The sequence below is a fragment of the Ursus maritimus genome, unplaced genomic scaffold (assembly GCF_017311325.1).
Source record: "Ursus maritimus isolate PB19 unplaced genomic scaffold, ASM1731132v1 scaffold_24, whole genome shotgun sequence".
Lineage (NCBI taxonomy): Eukaryota > Metazoa > Chordata > Mammalia > Carnivora > Ursidae > Ursus > Ursus maritimus.
This window is the reverse complement of record NW_024424897.1, coordinates 37161890-37176206: the sequence shown is the minus strand read 5'-3', so window position 1 is coordinate 37176206 and position 14317 is coordinate 37161890. Positions and strand designations below refer to the sequence as shown.

General features: G+C 45.1%; 1 pseudogene; it reads left to right on the top strand.

The window, feature by feature from the left end:
- Window positions 1–12648: 12648 nt before the first annotated feature.
- On the top strand, window positions 12649–12771 carry LOC121105135 (annotated as a pseudogene).
- Window positions 12772–14317: the final 1546 nt, after the last annotated feature.

Below are 14317 nucleotides of genomic sequence, written 5' to 3'. Positions count from 1 at the left end.
TGGACATCATGGAGAAGCATGACGGGGACTCTATCTGACTGATTTTTGCAGCCTCCGTGCACCAGCCAGGGACCTGCGCACTCCTGCTGCCCCACACGCTTGGTAGAATGGGATGCCAAGGACCCCGCCCAGGGCAGAAGCCCCCACCCACGCCGGAACGCGCGTCCTGTTCTGGTGACTGCTCCAGCTCATTGGCGCATTGACTGCCTTCACCCCACAACGATCCTGTGAGGCAGGCACTGTTACCAACCCAATCTTACAGATGAGAACACTGAGGCTCAGGGGACTGCCTCAGGCCACAGAGCTGGTGGCAAAGCGGGGATGAGAGCCCAGAGCGTCTGGCAGCCTAGCCCACGTTCTTAGCAGCTGGACCTACTACAGGCGGTCCCCAAGCCCCTGGCCTGACCACGCCCGGCTCCCGTACCCTCCCGGCCCTGCCTCTCCTCCATCAGGAGCAAAGGGAACCCAGCTTTGCCCATGGCCGGGCAGGGCAGGCCTGGTTTCTTGGAGTCACTCCTGTAATAGGCAGGGGAGGAGAGAGCAGTTTGGATTATTGACTCTGAGTCCAGAAGAGAATGAGAGCAGAAGGGCTGCATGAAGCAGGAAAATGAAAGGGTGCCCCACGTGGGAATGTGTGAGAGCGAAGGTGAGTGGGGGCTGGGTCCAAGTGCTGGAGGGGTGTGGGAGGGGAGATGGGGTGGGTCCCCTCCATCTCCCCCTCAAACAACCCCAGCCGCACTAGCCACAAAGCCAGCCACAAGTACAAGAAGAAACCTCCCCAAAGCACCTGAAAAGACTGTGCCAGCAAGAACAACTGCCTTCTCCCTTCTATTAAATTCCTCACAGGGGCTGTGGGACCCCATGTCAATACGAGGGGGTTCTAGGAAAGAGCAATTAAGGGCCCCCAAGGCTGTATTTACCTGACATCCAACATCTGGATGAAAAGTGAAAAATCATTGTCAAGGTGGTTTGGTTTTGGGTGTTTTTTTTTTCAGTACAAAGCTCTAGGTATTTAGAGACATCTGAGTGATGGGCTGGCGGGTTGTGCTTCTCGTCCAGATGTTCAGCATTCCCTAGGTTCAGCCTGACAGTGGTTGCTGTAGAGACAGGTTCGAGTTGAGGAGGCCGGGGAATGGTGAGGGAGAAACAGTGGCAGTCCTGCCCTGCAGAACTTTCTGCCCCTTGGCTCACTGTGTCTTCACCACCTGCCCCTTCGGCTGGGAAAATTTGCTCTCCCCAGCCCCAGCACATAGCCTCCAGGTTGCAGGGAGCTAAGAGACATTGACGTTTATACATCTTCCGCTGGGAATCAGCCGGCCCAGCACAGAATTAGCTGGCGTCTTACGCTCCTGGATTATGCAGGCAGCGACTTTGATTGAATCTGGCAACCAGATTTATGAATCAGTCGATATTTATTGCGGGGAACAATCCATCTTCATGTCTGGTCTGTGCACACAGAGCCCCACTCAGGGCCCACCGGAGGCCTTGGTGCTAAATGTTGGAGCGGTCTCAGTGAACATATCTGAGGGAGGGGGCAACGGAGAGGGGTCTGACACCAATCAGAAAGGAGACAGGACATAATGTAGGGAAGTGTGACTGGGTACGGGTGGCGGTGGTAGCTACCATATGCCTCCCATGTTTCTCCGCATCGGCCCTTCTCAACCCTCTCCCAGTCCCCCCCACCATCGAACAAAAATCAACTAATTGTCGCATTATTTGAAGTCAAACAGGATGTAAAATTGTGACATAATGCATTCCAAAGTAAACTGAAAGTGTGTGTGTGTTCTAATTATCTACTCTTGTGTTCCCTCCCCTGCCCACTGCCCCAGTTATTAAAGAAAATAACAGCCTGAACTCCCAAGCTCAGTCTGGTGATGGACCAATTCTAGAGCTGAGGATGAAACTCTGCTGATGAATGGCCAGGGAAAAGGCTACTCAGGATTCTCTCATTTGCATGCCTGCACTGATTGGCTAAACCACTGCCCCCTGCGGTGGAAAGCAAGCTCCCCGGTAAGGGGGAGGGAATCCAGATATCAATCCACCTGAAGGCATTCGGCCTCATTTTGAGGTCCGGGAAGGGATGGTCTGTTAACGTTCTGAGCTTTGCAGCCTAACTGGAAGAATAGAAGGAAGGGGCAGAATTTCAGATGCGTGGGAAGGAAGGAAAGGGGAGGGTCTCCCAAAATCACCTTCTACTACCCCTTTCTCAGCCCTAACTCTGCCTCCTGCGGCACTCATTCCTTTGTCCCCATCTGCCAAGGTGACCCCCCCCTTCTGGAACTGTGGCCCGCAGCCTACCCCCTCAAACCCTGCCCCACGTGGAGCTTCTTGCAGGAAATACAAGGCACTAGGGGCATTGAGAAGGGAAACAGAAATGTTTGGAGGAGCTTAATAGCTCCCCCCAAATTACAGAACAGAGTCTCCAGAGCAGGAAGATGAGTGATGCCCTGGCCCTTCTGCCTTTCTCCAGCCTCCACACCGCGGGTTGGGGATGGGGATCACGGTGCTGCTGAAGTGGTTGTGGAGGAGCTGAGGAGGGAGGGGCTGGGTTGCGGACTCAGGACGGGACACCATCTCCACTGAGTCACAAGGCCTGGGCCCGAGGTCGGGCAGGGGGCTGTTTTCTTGCCTTACAGAGATGGTAGGTCCCTGGGAGGTGGGGGCAGGCAGCGGGAGGGGGGGGAGGCAAGAGAGGCAGCTCAGAAAGTCACTCCACAGATGGTACAGACAAGAAATGGGCTGGGCCAGCCCACCAGACGGGAGGAAAATAGGAAGCACCCAGAGGAGATAAAAGACACCTAAGGGCCAGGGCACTCTTAACTAGCTCTCACTCTACCTCTGGTCAATTATTTCACCCCTGAGGCCCCTAGAAGATGAAGAAACACCTCTTCTCAGACGTCCCCCCAGAGCTAGTCAAACAAGACAACACCCGTGAAGGGTTGGACTCTTCGTGGCTCCAAAGGACAGAATCAACAACCCATGGGTAAATTGACAGGCAGTCAGGCTTCAACTCAGTATGGAGAAGAAGCTTTAAATTCAAAGTGTCCAGTAATGGAAGCAGTTAAGATAGTGATGGAGCACAATTCAAGCATTCAAGCACAGTTTGGATGACCATCTGTTGTAGAGTGTAATTTCTGGACACTTGCATGCACTGGATGAGAATTTTGGCATAATCTGTTGGCGGCCTCCAACTCTTTACGATTCTACGATTCATTCATTCAGCAAATGTTTATTGGTTACCTGCTAGCCCCAGCTTTGTCCCTAACATGCTGCGTGACGCCCACTTTCCTCTCTCTAGCCAGTTTCTTTTCTTTTTTTTTTTTTTTAAAGATTTTATTTATTTATTTGACAGAGAGAGACAGCCAGCGGGAGAGGGAACACAAGCAGGGGGAGTGGGAGAGGAAGAAGCAGGCTCATAGCGGAGGAGCCTGATATGGGGCTCGATCCCATAACGCCGGGATCTCGCCCTGAGCCAAAGGCAGACGCTTAACGACTGCACCACCCAGGCGCCACTCTAGCCAGTTTCTATACATAAAATGAGGGTGTTGGGCCAGTGGACCTCTACAGGCTCTTCCGGCTCTGACACGTCGCTGCCTTGTTCTAAATGGAATCATGGGGAACTACAAAAGCCCACTCTCCTCCCCAGAGGCTCCTTTCTCCCGCTTCTTCCTGCACTACCCATAACTTAGCAGAGTTGGGACAGAATGAACTTCTCCTGGCCTAGGATGCTTTGTGAAACAGATGGCCCTGTTGCCATGGAGACCAGGGAGCTACGTGTCCTGGGGGCTGGAATTGGGTGGGGGGCTAAGTCAGGCCCGGGTGATTTACTCCTGCGATAGCCCAGCCTGGAATCTACGCGAACATTAAACGGGAATGGCTCCAGGCAATCGCTCAGCCAGACAGATCAGAAACCACTTCAGATGAAAGACCCAGAACATCTCTTCCCAGGGATGCCTGCTACATCCTGATTCCCCACCCCCACTGCACAACTTTAGGCCAGTTAGCCCCTCTCTGGCTCAGGAGATTTGACTCCATCTTCCCAGAGCATAGCTGGAGGAACCCACAGTCTGTCCTGAAGGACGGGGATAGAGGCAGTTCTGGAAGGGGCTTTCTGGGGACTGAGGGAGACTGACTTCTTGCGGTCGTTGGAAAAAAAGAGTTCTCTGGCAATCAGCCCTGTGCAACCACAGGTGGACTGCCCCAGGAGGCAGTGAGCTCCCCACCCCTGGAAGCATTCAAACTGGGCTGGGAAGATCCTCTGTCAGAGATTATCAGAACAACTGCCGCATCAAGTAGGAGATTCTAAGGGCGGCTCTTCTAATTCTGAGATCTTGTGACAGCAGAGGCAGCGGGATGGGACGGTGATGAGTATGCACTTTGGAGTCGGACAGACCTGGGCTCAGGTCCCCGCTCTGCATCTTACTTACTGTGTGACCTTGAGCAAGTTAACTTTCTCTGAACATCTATTTCCTCACCTGTGAAATGTGAGTCATAATACTGGCTTCGTTGAATTTTTTTTTCTTTTTGGGAAAGGATTAAAGTGAAACAAGGCATCTAAAGTGCTTAGAATAATATATTGCACATATTTAGTACCCAATAAGTGGCGGTTATCATTATTCGTCTGTAATGAGTAAACCTACGCAGGAATGGGAGCTCCCCAGCTGTTTAGATTGGACTCAGCCAAGACGCCTGGCTCCTCATCTGCCATTCACTGTGTGATCGTGGGCAGAGTTCTTTTTTTTTTTTTTTAGTATAGTCGACACACAATGTTACATTAGTTTCAAGTGTATGACATAGTGATTCAACATCTTTCCATTATGCTCTCTGCTCACCACACGTGTAGCAACCATCTGACTAATTTCTTAAAAGAAAAAAAATATCTCTGTGCCTCAGTTTCCTCATCTGTAAGTGAGGCTAATAATAGTTCTTCCCTCAAGGGATTATTGTGAGGATTGAATTTACAATCCCTGTGAAGGGTTTAGAATAGAACCTAGCGCAGAACAAGGGTCCAGGACCTGTGTGCTCGCGTCTTCGTCCCCAGCACCCGGTCACCAGCCCCAGCTCTAGGTCACCTTCCCAATGACTCGCTCTTGTTAGGGCTTATTCAAAGATCAACGTGGGCTTTTTTGTTTGGGATTTGGGGTTTTTTTGTTGGGAGGGTGAGAACATTTAAGTTCTACTGTTAGCAAATTTCAGTTATACACCACAGTGTTATCACCTGTAGTCCCCGTGTTATACACTAGATCCTCAGACCTCATTGATCTTGGACCTGAAAGTTTGACCCTTTCACCAACCTCTTCCTATTTCCCCCACTCCTCAGTCCTTTTTACTCTTTTATTTCTGTGGGCTCAACTTTTGTTTTAGATTGCACATATGAGTGATAGCAAAGAGTATTTACCTTTCTCTGTCTGGTTTATTTCACTTAGCATAATGCCCTATGTGAGGTGACGGGTGTGTTACTTAACGTGTTGGGGGGAACCCCTTCACAACATATATGCGTATCAAATCATCACGCATACACTTTAAATATCTTATAATTATTTGTCAATTATACATCAGTAAAGCTGGGGTGGTGAGGAAAGGCAAGACCTAATAAACGCTGACGAGGATACAGAGAAAATGGAACCTTTGTACACTCTTGGTGGGAATGTAAATTGGTGCAGCCGCTATGGAAAACAGGGTGGAGGGTCCTCATAAAATCAGGACTACCCTGTGACCTAGCAATCCCACTTCTGGGTACATAGCCTCAGGAAATGAAATTAGAATTTTGAAGAGATATTTATACCCCTGTGGTCATGCAGCATTATTCACAGTAGCCAAGACATGGAAGCAGCCTAAGTGTCGCCCTGTGGGTGAGTGGATGAGGAAGATGTAGTGTATGAACACACACACACACACACACACACACACACACACACGTGCAATGGAATATTACTCGGCCTTAAAAAAGAACGAAATCTTGTCATTGGTGGCAACGTGGATGGAATTTGAGGACAATATCCTAAGTTAAATAAGGCAGACCAAGAAAGACAAATACTGTATGCTATCACTTACATGTGGAATTTTATTTTATTTTATTTTTATTTTTTAAAAGATTTTATTTATTTATTCGACAGAGAGAGACAGCCAGCGAGAGAGGGAACACAAGCAGGGGGAGTGGGAGAGGAAGAAGCAGGCTCCTAGCAGAGGAGCCTGATGTGGGACTCGATCCCATAACGCCGGGATCACACCCTGAGCCGAAGGCAGACGCTTAACGATTGTGCCACCCAGGCGCCCCTACATGTGGAATTTTAAAAAGCCACTCCTGGGGGCGCCTGGGTGGTTCCGTCGTTAAGCATCTGCCTTTGGCTCAGGGCGTGATGCCGGCATTCTGGAATCGAGCCCCGCATCAGGCTCCTCTGCTGGGAGCCAGCTTCTTCCTCTCCCACTCCCCCTGCTTGTGTTCCCTCTCTTGCTGGCTGTCTCTCTCTCTGTCAAATAAATAAATAAAACCTTTAATAAGTAAGTAAATAAATAAATAAATAAATAAATAAATAAATAAATAAATAGCCAATCCTGTAGAAATGGATTGTAGCATGCTGGTTCCCAGGGGCTGGAGGCAAGGAGATGGGGGATGTCGGTCAACGGGCACAAAGTGCCAGTTATAAGGAGAGTAAGCTCTGGAGACCTGATGTACAGCATGGTGACAACTGCATTATAGACTTCAAAGCTGCAAAAAGAGTAGATCTTAAATGTTCTCACCATAGAAAGGAAATGTTAATTATGTGAGGTGAGGGAGGTGTTTACCAACCCTCCTGCAGTGATCACTTTGCAATGTATACATGTATCAGACCATCACGTTATACACCTCAAACTTGCACAATATTATATGTCGATTAAATCTCAGTAAAGCGGGGCGGGGGGGGTCCCAGAGATCAAGTGAGCGAATAGTCAGCTATGAGATGAACAGGAAACCCTCAAGGACAAGAAGCATTTGTGGGAACCTGCCCTGTGCTGGCTGATGGGGTGCAGAGCAGCTGCTCTTGCTGGGCTTATGCTGAGTTCAGGCAACCAGCACCTTCAGGAAGAAACCATCAAAGGGTCGTGATATCCCCGATGGTATAACCAGTCAGGCTTCCTGGAAGAAGCGAGAGTTGCATGAGCATGAAGGAGGGGTGGAAATTTGGCAAGTGTCCAGAAATGGGGCTGGGGGCTGGGGAGGGAGCATTCTGGAAAGGGGATCAGTGAGAGCCAAGACCCAGCATAGCAGCACATGGTCTTTCTGGAAGACAGTGAAGGACACACAAGGATAGGCCCCATGGTTTCTCTGCAGGGCATGCTTTTGAGAGGTCTCAACCTATCAGCAGTAATGCTATGGGCTAGAAATGCCTGGGGGCACTCACCTGGCACACAACGCTTTCCAAACCAATGTCATGACTAGATCAGCCCTTGTGGTTCTCATTACGATTGCAAGACACCCTTCAGCAACAATCATCAGGAAACTTAAAAAAAAAAAAAAAAGAGGATTATTACTTACAAGACCTGGAAATTACACAGCACACCTGGGGTCACACAGCGAGGTCACAGGTGGAGAGATAGCCCGTCTGGATGGGGGTTTTGTTCTCACTGGGGTCAAGGTTGGAGGCTGAGGGTTTCTCAGGCTCATTACTGGTGAATTTAAAATATACAGGCAGGAATTTAAAGCACAGAGAAGAGAAAAGACAAGTGGCCCCAGTGGTCACTTATCAAAATCAGCCACGAGCTGTAAAACAAAGAAGCCTCAGTTGGAGGAGGTGGCCCGGCTCTTTATCCAGGCTGTGGCCAGCTAAGTGTTCATTCTAGATGGCGAGATCGCAGTCTCTGAAGTGGATGCCTTGGCCATCAAAGCATAAGCCAGCCCTTGCATTACAACAAAGACAAAAGAAAAGAAATTGTCATGGCCTCCACTACAGGCATCTTTACTTGAAGGTGGGAAGAGAAGAGAATTAGGAAACAAGGTGCAAGCTTACCAGGGAAAGCAGAGGTCTGGGTCCATTTCCTCCTGGTACTTGAGTGACCTTGAGTCAGTTACGGTTCTAAGCCTCAGTTTTCTTATCCTTACCAGGACACTAATACATGCCCCTAAAAAGCAACACTAACCTAACATCTATGCAGCACCTGGAAGGCAATGGTGCTGGATCAAGGGGAGCTATGGTTTGTCCTGTGAGTGATGAAGAGTAAGGGAAGATTTTTCCTAATATATATTTCTTTAATTCCAGTATAGTTAACATACAGTGTTACATTAATTCCAGGTGTACAATATAGTGATTCGACACCTCCATACATTACTCAGCGCTCATCCAACAGGTGTGCTCTTCATCCCCTTCACCCATTTCCCCCATCCCCCCACTCACCTCCCCTCTGGTCACCGTCAGTTTGCTCTCTGTAGTCGAGAGTCTGCTTCTTGATTTGTCTCCTTTTTCCTTTGTTTGTTTTGTTTCTTAAATTCCACGTAAGAGTGAAATCATATGGTGTTTGTCTTTCTCTGACTTATTTCACTTAGCATCATATCCTCTGGATCCATTCATGTTGCTGAAATGGCAAGATTTCATTCTTTTTTACAGCCGAGTAATATTCCTGTGTGTGTGTGTGTGTGTGTGTGTGTGTGTGTATACCACATCTTCCTTATCCATTCATCTATCAGTGGACATTTGGGCTGCTTCCATAATTTGGCTATTGTAAATAATGCTTCAATAAACATAGGGGTGCATGTATCTTTTCAAATTAGTGTTTCCATATTCCTTGGGTAAATACCCAGTAGTGGAATTACTGGATCATTGGTAATACTATTTTTAATTTTTTGAGGAACCTCCATACTGTTGTGCACAGTGGCTGCACCAGTTTGCATTCCCATCAACGGTGCAGGACGGTTCCTTTTTCTCCACATCCTCGCCAACACTTGCTGTTCTTGTGTTGTTAATTTTAGCCATTCTGACAGATGTGAGGTGATATCTCACTGTAGCTTTGATTTGCGTTTCCCTGATGATGAGTGAGGTTGAGCATCTTTTCATGTGTCTGTTGGCCATCTGTCTGTCTTTTTTTGGAGAAATGTCTGTTCATGTCTTCTGCCCATTTTTCATTGGATTATTTTGTTTTTTGGTGCTGAGTTGTATCAATATATTTGGATACTAGCACTTTGTCAGATGTGTCATTTGCAAATATCTTCTCCCATTCAGTAGGTTGTTTTTGTTTTGTTGACTATTTCCTTTGCTGAACAGAAGCTTTTTATTTTGATGTAGTCCCATTTTTCCTGATATGTTTTAAGGGAATTAATCATCGCATGGTAGGAAGGATGGATAGGAGGGGGGCAAGAGGAAAGCCCAAGAGCTAGATTTTGACATAGTGGTTCATGAGTGATGTAATGCTACTTCAAAATTCAGTGGAGAAAACAGAGACTGATAGGAAGAAAACGAAAAGGACCCAGCGGAGCAGAAGTTGGCAAAAAATGAGGAGCAAGGACTCACCAGTGATATCACACTTTTGAGAAAGGGAGGCAGACTAAGAGAACAGGAGAAGAAAGGACTGATGGGGAAAGGGTGAGTGGTTCCACATTGGAAACCCTGATCTTCACAAAATGTGTATGTTCTATATTCAGTCAACAAACATATGTTGAGTCTACAGTGTGTCAGGCACTAAGGATATAAATATAAACAGACATGGTTCCTGCCCCAGGGACTTCATGGTATCAGTGGGGGAAGCAAAGACATCAACAAATGCATACAACAAAGTATAACAGATGCTTTTACCCACAGTAGCAGTCCGAGTAGACCGCAGAACAAGGAGATGATTGATTTCACCAGACTTCAAGGAGGAAGTTCCTTAAGAATTGTGTAAATGTTCTCCAGGAAGACTGTGGGGGAAAACATACTCCATATGGAGGGAAAACATGAGGAAAATACCAGTGAGTGAAACATGACATATTCTAGACTTATAAGTCACTCTGATACTTGGGACCATCAGATCCAGAGCTGAGGCTGGAGATGCCTAAAGACACCATGGCATGGATAGCAGTGTGGGCTGTAATATGAAAAGAGGGACGGATCAAGAAGAATGTTGTGTTGGGGGTGTTGGAACCCTAATGGGAGTTCAGGACATGGGTTTCCTGTCAGAGGAGCATTTGAACAGGAAGAATCAAGGAAAACTCTTCCTTTAAGGTAGGAGGGAAGGAAGAAAGAGAAGCTAAAGCCATGTTGAAGTAGAGAGTGGAGAACTGACTGGCCTAGGAGGGCCACCCTTGACTTTTCCAGAAAAGTCAGAAGCAAGAGCATTAGTTAAAACAAAAAAGTAGGGAGTAAAGGAGGGGCCATAGGTTGATGAAAGAAAAAAAAAGAGCATAGTTACTAATATCATGGACTTAAGAGGGAGTATTGAAAGAGGGACTATTACTACATTTCCCACAGGCATTAGAAGGGTAATAAGAACATTATGAACAACTTTAGACAAACTGGACACATTCCTTGAAAAATACAAGTTACTAAAACTGACACAAGAAAAAATAGAAAAATCTAAACAGCCTTTTATCTATTAAATAAAGTTAATTTGTTACCAAAAACATTCCCACAAGCAAAACTCCATAACTGGATGGTTTCACTATGAATTTGATCAAACATTTAAGAAAGAAATAATATTAATCCTATATAAACTCAAAAATAGAGGAACATGAACATTCCCAACTTGTTTCATGGTGCTAGATTTACCCTGATACTAAAACCTGACAAAAAACATTACAAAAAGAAAAAAAAAAAAGACAAACCAATATCCCTCATGAGCATAGATCCTTCACAGATTATTAGCAGATAAAACCAGCAATACACAAAAATATGCATCATGACCAAGTAGGTTTATCCTAGGAATGCAAGATTGTTTGAACTCTCAAGCTCATTAATGTGATTCACTACATTAACGGCATAAAGAAGAAAAACTATGACTGTTTTTATAACATCCAACACCATTTGGATGTTTCATTTTTTAAAAAAATCTGGGCAAATTAGGAAGAGAAGGAATTTCTTCAACCTGATAAAGTACATCTATGAAAAACCTACAGCTAACACCATATTTAGTATAATTGAATCCACATTCCCCCTAAGATTAGGAACAAAGCAAAGATGTCCACTCTCACTACATTTATTCAATATTTCGTTGGAAGTTTTGGCCAGGGCAATAAAGCAAGATAAAGAAGTAAAAAGCACAGAGATCAGAAAGGAAGAACTAAAATTTTATGCACAGGTGATGTGATTTTTTTTTTTAATGTAGAAAATCCCAAGTAACCTACAAAATAGCAACTAGAATACGTGAATTTAGCAAAGTCACAAGATAAAGGGCATCTGGATGGCTCAGTAGGTTAAGCAGCTGCCTTTGGCTCAAGTCATTCTCCTGGGGTCCTGGGCTCGAGCCCTACGTCGGGCTCCCTGCTCGGTGGGGAGTCTACTTCTCCCTCTTCCTCTGCCCCTCCCCCTGCTTGTGCTCTCTCTCTAGCTCCCTCTCTCAAATCAACAAATAAAATCTTTTTAAAAAACCCACAAGATAAAAGAGAAATACTCACAAATCAATTATTTTCCCATATACTAGCAGCAAACCTCTGGAAAAAGACGTTTTTTAAAAATTTCATTTATAATAAGGCAAAAAAATTTTTTTTAATACTTAGGAATAGATTTAACAAAAGATGTACAAGAACTATACACAGAAAACTGCTGTGAAAATACTGAGATAAGTTAAGGAAGCCTTAAATAAAATAAGTGTTTCTCTCTTCTGGGCAGACTCTACTGTTCGTCTTCTGGGCAGACTCAACACTGTTCAAACATCAGTTCTCTCCAGTTTGATCTACAGGTGCAACACAATCCCAGTCCCATTTTCCAGCAGGCTTTATTCATAAAACTTGATAGGCATTGACTAAAATTTATATGGAAATGCAAAGGATCTAGAATATCCAGGGCAATCTTTTTTTTTTAAGATTTTATTTATTTATTTGACAGAGAGAGACAGCCAGCAAGAGAGGGAACACAAGCAGGGGGAGTGGGAGAGGAAGAAGCAGGCTCCCAGTAGAGCAGGGAGCCCGATGCAGGGCTTGATCCCAGGACTCTGGGATCACACCCTGGGCCAAAGGCAGATGCTTAACGACTGAGCCACCCAGGCATTCCATATCCAAGGCAATCTTGATAAAGAAAAACAAAGTTAGAGGACTTAACCCTACCTAACTTTAAGGCTTTAAAGTTGCTATAAAGCTGGTAAACTGTCTTCAAGACAGGATGGTAGTATAAAGAGATATGTATAGTTCAATGGAACACAATAGAGAGTCCAGAAATAGATCCACACATATGTGGTCGTTTGGTTTTCAGTGAAGAGCCAAAACAATCCTATGGATGAAGCAGTCTTTTCAACAAGTGCTGCTGGCACAATTGGCTATTAATATGGAGGAACATGAACATTGATCCCTATCTCACAAAGCACACAAAATTTAATTTGAGATGAATGACAGATTTAAATGTAAAAGCTAAAACTATAAAGCTTCTGGAATAAAACATAGGGGATGTTTTGACCTGCAGATGGGCAAAGGTTTCTTAGGCAGGAGACAAAAAATAATAACTATCAAAGGAAGAATCATAATTTAGATTCTATGAAAATTAAAAACTTCTGCTCATCAAAAACCTCATTAAGAAAATTATGGTGTGCGGTGGCTGCACACAGTGGCCTCCTCAGTAGTGTATGCAGCCTGTTGCTGCATAGGGGTTGTCCTAAGGGACCTTGGAGACCACACTTTCCAGTGAACATGCATGTCTGACCTCATGCTGTCCCCAGTCTATGCTCCAGACAGGTATTCGGGGTGCCTTTGGAAAGGCATAGTGACCATGGTTCACACTGGCCAAGTCATCATGTCCATCCACACCAAGCTGCTGAACAAGAAGCATGTGACTGAAGCCCTTTACAAGGCCAATGTCAAGTTCCCTGGTGGCCAGGTGACCCACATCTCCAAGAAGTGGGGCTTTACCAAGTTTAATACAGATGAATTTGAAGACATAGCAGCTGAAAAGCAGTTTATCCTAGATGGCTGTGGGGTCAAAGACATGCCTAATTGTGCCCCCCTTGGACAAATGGTGAGCCCTGCACTCCTGAGAGCATCTGCATCACCCCCTCCTTACTCACACCTACCAATAAATCCTACTTCCTATCCAAGAAAGAAAATGGGTAACAAGTAACAGACTAGGAGGAAATATTTGTAAAACATATCCATTCAAGGAATTATATCAAGTATATATAAGGAACTAGGGGTGCCTGGGTGGCTCAGTCATTAAGTGTCTGCCTTCAGCTCAGGGCGTGAGCTGGAGTCCTGGGATCGAGCCCCACAACAGGCTCCTTTTCCGGGAGCCTGCTTCTTCCTCTCCCACCCCTCTTGCTTGTGTTCCCTCTCTCGGTGCCTCTCTCTCTCTCTCTCTCTCTCTCTGTCAAATGAATAAATAAATAATCTTTTAAAAAAAGTATATATAAGGAACTAAAACACAATACAAACACAAACAACCCAACAAAGAGAGGGGAAAAATATTTGAACAGACATTTCAAAATAAGGTGGGTGTTCTAAATGTATGCCTGCCCTATGACCCAGCTTTTCCACTTCTAGGTATTTACCCAAAAGAAAAGAAAACGTACATCTACAAAAATACTTTTACAAGAATATTCATGGCAGCTTCGTTCACAGTAGCCTCTAACTGGAAACCACATCACATAATGGGAAAAATGGATTAACAAATTATAACCACTACTCAGTGATACAAAAGGAACAAAGTACCAACACATGCAGCAAAATGGATGAATCCCAAAAACATGATGAGTAAATACTATTTGGTTTCATTTACATGAAATTTTAGAAAGGTCTTTTTAAAAATGAAAACTGATTGCTTCTGCAAGATGAGAACAGTGATTGACTGGAAAGGGGCATGAACAGACTTCCTGTGTGATAGAAATGTTCCATATCTTGATAGGGATTTGGGTTACACATGTGTAAGCATTTGTCAAATCTTCTGGAAGAATATACTTTAATAATCTGTGTATTTTACCATTTCACTGATATAAATTTAACACCCCCTGACACATACACACACACAAAGAACCACTAGCAAATACTGAATTCTGCTTAATGATATACATGATGAAGTGTTTGGAGTGATGTATACTGATGGTCTGCATCTGACTTTAAAATATACCAAAAAATAAGATGTATTGAAGGGTAGGTATATGGATAGATATTTGAAGGAGATATGACAAAATGTTCACATTTGTAGAATCTACACGCTGAGTACCCAATTGT